Below are 4829 nucleotides of genomic sequence, written 5' to 3'. Positions count from 1 at the left end.
GGGGCTGTCAATGCTGTTCTGGTCTCCAGAAAATGCTAACATTGAGTAAACAACAACAACAAACAAAAGCAAAAACCAGAGACAGGTCTCCTGAAAGAACAGCCGGCCAAAATTTACTCAGTCTCTGGGACATGCCTGAAGAAAAGGAGAGAGGCAGGAAGGAATGACAGGTGTTTTGTTTTGTCAGGTCTGTACCTTTAGCCAGACACAAAGCCCCCAAATGTATACCTGCTCTCATTATGTCTCAATGGTGAGCAGTTAATCAAGTTAATTCTGAGCAGTTGCAACCCTGGGAGCCCTTCCTGACTGATAGTTCAATCTGTAATTTCTTTGTAAATTACAGAGCCACAGATGAAGAAAGGCCGGCTGCTCTTTCTACACTGTAGAAATATTAGAGTGTATAGAAATTTATAAAAAAGAAAATATAGGCCAGGCTCAGTGGCTCAGCCTATAATTCCGGCACTTTGGTAGGCTGAGGCGAGTGGATTGCCTGAGTCCACGGGTTCGAGACCAGCCTGCGCAGCTTGGTGAGACCTCATCTCTACAATAAATAAAAAATCAGATGGGTGTGGTAGCACGCACCTGTAGTTCCAGCTACTTGGAAGGCTGAGGTGGAAGGATCGCGGGAGCCCAGGAGGTCCATGCTGAGGTGGCCATGAGTGTGACTCCAACTCAAAAAATAAATAAATAAATAAATATATATATATATAAATGAATAAGTCTAGAGATAACCATGGTTACTCATTTGTTTCCTCTGTCTGTCTTAAATGCATTTTTCCATATTTGAGATCATGCTCTAAATATACTTTTATTCATTTATTTTTTTCTGTGCCTTATCCTTGGATGGGCCTTTTTAGGAAAAGCATTGTTTGAGAACTAATTCAGGGAGAGGCTGCCTCACTGTTGGGTGGGCCTTAGGATGGGGCACAGAGGCACCATCTAATTCAGAAACCAGCATCACCACAGTTGGATTCGAAGCCCGGGGAACGCAGGCTCTTCGGTTAAATCTGCCACAAGTATATGGAATTTTCAGCACATTCTCCCAATCTTTTACTTATTATATACTTACCACTGTTCTTGGCAATTCAGATTTCTTTTCTTTTTGTTTCTTTTCTTTCTTCTTTTTTTGGCATAATGCATTGTATATTTGCATTTCCTTTCTTTAGAGCATTTTCTTAATGAAACAATTTATTCCTCAATATGAAAGAGCTTCCAGATTAGAAATGTTTCCTGTTTTCAGTATAGGGTGCCTACAGCCTCCAGTTTTTTTTAGTTCCTTGGTTTAATTTAGATTTTTTAAACCTATAATTCACTGAGGGTGCTTTTGAAGGTATGGAGGATGGGGAAGATAACAAACCTAAAAGGTAGCACTAGGGAAGGAAAGATGAACTGAACTTAGATAAGAAACATGGTATCTGTTTTAGAGTCACACCTCATCTATTCCTTCTGGAACACAAGATCAGAGAGAAGTAGAAATATGATTTTATCTGTGTGCTTTAAACAGACCCATGTTAAGCAGAATTCGTGTGCATGCATGCCTGTGTGTCTGCAATGAAATCATATTTTAAAGAGGATTCAGCTGCATTATATTTATAACTATGTGGTTGCTACCAGCTACCAGCATGTCTCCTTGCTGTGGTTCACTTCTCTTTGTGTCCTAATTCTGTTCTAAAGTGTAGAGCTTTCATCAAACAGCCTGTTAGCCCCCTCCCCACCCCTCACTGCATATAATTCCAGCTATGGCTTCCTAGGAATACTGTTCTGGTCCCACATACGTCCATATTCTGATATGTTTTCTCCGGTTGCAGGAGAAAGTTTTAAGTGTTGGGATCCAGATCCCCCTTGGCTGTGATAACTCAGTCTCTACTTGGGGTCCTGTCGTATTTGGCCAGGATAAATGGACGACTGAAGCTTAACTGGATCCAAGGCTCATTTGAAAAGATAGCTCAACAGCTTCCAAGGAAAACAGAAGTATCGCTTCTTAAACAATGTGCCTTGAAAGCACTTGGGGAAGGTGGTTAAAATGCAGATTTCCGGGCCCTATCTGGAGTTTCTGATCTCATCATTTTTAGTAGAGCCTAGGAGTCTGTGTTTTTAGCAAATACCAAAGTGTGATTTTGATGCTGGAAGTTCAAAAACACACTTGGAAGAACACCGGGATTCTGGTGTCACACACACCACCTACTGCCAAGGTGGTCAAGTAACATCATTGCCCCATCCTCTTTCTGCCTCCGTCCCTTAGGCTGCATGTTTTGAATTATTAGGTTAAAGTTCACATGAACACTTCATCACCTTAGCAATAACATGTGCACTTGGAAGGGGCACACACTATTTACTCCAGTTAAGCATTCCCATAGGGGTGACCTGGGCCTCCGCCACTCCAAAGATTTAGAATAGATCCTCAGTACCTCTTTAGCTATAAAGTAGACATAGAGGGTGCCCCGCAGAAGACACATTCCTGGGATGGTGGACAAGGCACCCATGTTCTACAATTGCATCTGGCACAAGCTCTTCTGCAAGTCTCCTGATTGCTTGTTGAAGTACACATAGGCATGTAGTCTGAACACACACAGTCTGAACACACATTTAAAGTGCACTTCTGGGCTAGGTGTGGTGGCTCATGCCTGTAATCCCAGCACTTTGGGAGGCAGAGGTGAAGGGACTGTCTGAGCCCAGGGGTTTGAGACCGGCCTGGGCAACATGGCAAGATCTCGCCTCTACAATAAATTAAAAAAACTAGCCAAGTGCAGTGGTGCACACCTGCAGTCCCAGCTACTGGGAAGGCTGAGGTGGAAGGATCGCCTGAGCCCAGTGGGTTGAGGTTGTGGTGGCCGTGAGTGTGCCACTGCACTCTAGCCTGGGCAACAGAGTGAGACTCTGACTCAAAAACAAACAAACAAACAACAACAACAAAAACCAAAGTGCACTTCCGTGGGCATTCATTTGCCACTCCTTGTGCATATCCAGGGTCTCTTCACTCAGTCCATCTCCCATTTTCCACATGTATAAACTTGATCATGTATCCAGTTTTGCATAAAACTTTGCTATGGGTGCTTAGATAATAAACACTACCCAAAACACCAGTTAAACACTGTGTGCATACACATGCAGGCAGTAAATGGCAGAGCATAATATAAACATATCTCAACTCTTTGGTGTAGATGTTTCTCATATGGTGCAAAGTGCATATACTTTGGAGTCAGAAGACCTGAGTTCAAATCCTAGCTCTGTTACTTACTAGCTGCGTAATTTTAGAGAAGTTAATTAAGTTTTCTGGACCTATTTCCTCTTTAGGATTAAATGAGAAAGCTTGTAAACCATCTAGAACCGCCTAGAACTGAATAGGAAACCCATAAATGTTAGGTACTTCCTTTATTATTATTTTTATATATAAAAAGAAACAGTCCTCAAAATCTCTCACAGTGTATCAGTCAGGGTTCTTCAATGCAAGCATCAGAAATCATCCTGGCCAAAATAAAGAAAAAGGGCATTTATGAAAGGATATTGAAAGTCTTAGAGAATTGCCAGGAAAGCTGAAGAGCCAGGTATGGAAGATGGGCTGGAACCCAGAGAGGCCACCCAACCAAGACTACAAGTAAAATCACACCTCAGAGCAGCTTGGCGGCTTGACCTCTACCTCAGCTGATTATAGACAAGGGATGCTGTGCCGTCTCATTGGCAAAACCAGTTCTCCATTGTCCCTGCTTTTTGCATCCATTACTTGCTCCTGATTCAAAAAGCTCTGAGTAAGAGATCGGCCTGGCCATGCCTGGGGCCCAGGGCCTGTACTACAGTTGGGGTGGTCAGGGAGGTGGCTCTGAACTTTCTGACTTCATAGCTGAAACTCCTCAAAAAACCAAAGAGAACTCAGATGTCAGGCAACCACAAAAGACCGCTGCCCAGGGTCTACTCTGGTGATTTATCGCATGTTCCCATACCATCTCTGTCTAGATAAACATTCATTCTCAGGTGTCGGATCTTTCTGTTTTGGGAACTCCCCACCAGCCTAGTGCCACTCTATTTTCAGAGGCGATTTGGACCTTTCTTTCTTCTGCCCAGAGTGCTCCCTCTCCTCTGCCATCCCCTTTTCCACCACCGGTCCTTGAACCGCCCATTCTGCAAACACCAACTCGGATGCTACCTCTCCTTTATGGTGGTGCCTCCTCCCCACCCAAGACAGCTTGCTCCTCCTCCATGTTCCCAAGACACTTACTCTATCGTCGCATTTGATCTACTTTACTTTGAATATGTGTTATGCCTTTAGTAGTTCGAACTTCCTCCCTCTCCTGGACCCAGGAGAAAGTTCCTTAGGGACAAGAAGTCGATCTTATTCATGTTGGTTGCCTTGGTTCTCAGCACCTAGTAGATGCTTAATCCGTGTATAATGTATATCCGTTAAGCAAAGCGTACATTTTGACTCTCTCCTTACAGGCACAGACAAGTTCATAGCAATAATCCACGGGAATGCGCCCTGCAAACCAGTGTTGGGTAGACTTGAGCCCTTATAACTGTTTACCTCTTTCCAGTTTTACATCTTTTCGGCTGAAAGGCTGTCTGTCCTTATTCTACCTCATCATATTTTAACAGGAGAAAGTAATGACGCGGGACTCCCGCCCACCCCCTTCAGTTCCGCGGAGCCTCCTGGTTCCTCGCACGGTCAAGAAGGGAACCAGACGGCGGGGCGGGGGTTCAGTCAAAGCAGACGCTCGCCCGGAGGACCTGCCGGTCCAAGTCCCGTAAGAAGTTATGCCACGTGCCCGCAGCCGCCCACGCCGGTCGCCGGCGCTCTCCAGGGGGGCCGTGGCCAGGAGCCCCCGGACGCCCCTCCC

This window comes from Carlito syrichta, unplaced genomic scaffold (assembly GCF_000164805.1).
Source record: "Carlito syrichta isolate Samal-C Ts95f unplaced genomic scaffold, Tarsius_syrichta-2.0.1 Scaffold173424, whole genome shotgun sequence".
NCBI lineage: Eukaryota > Metazoa > Chordata > Mammalia > Primates > Tarsiidae > Carlito > Carlito syrichta.
Note: the sequence above shows the minus strand (reverse complement) of the source record.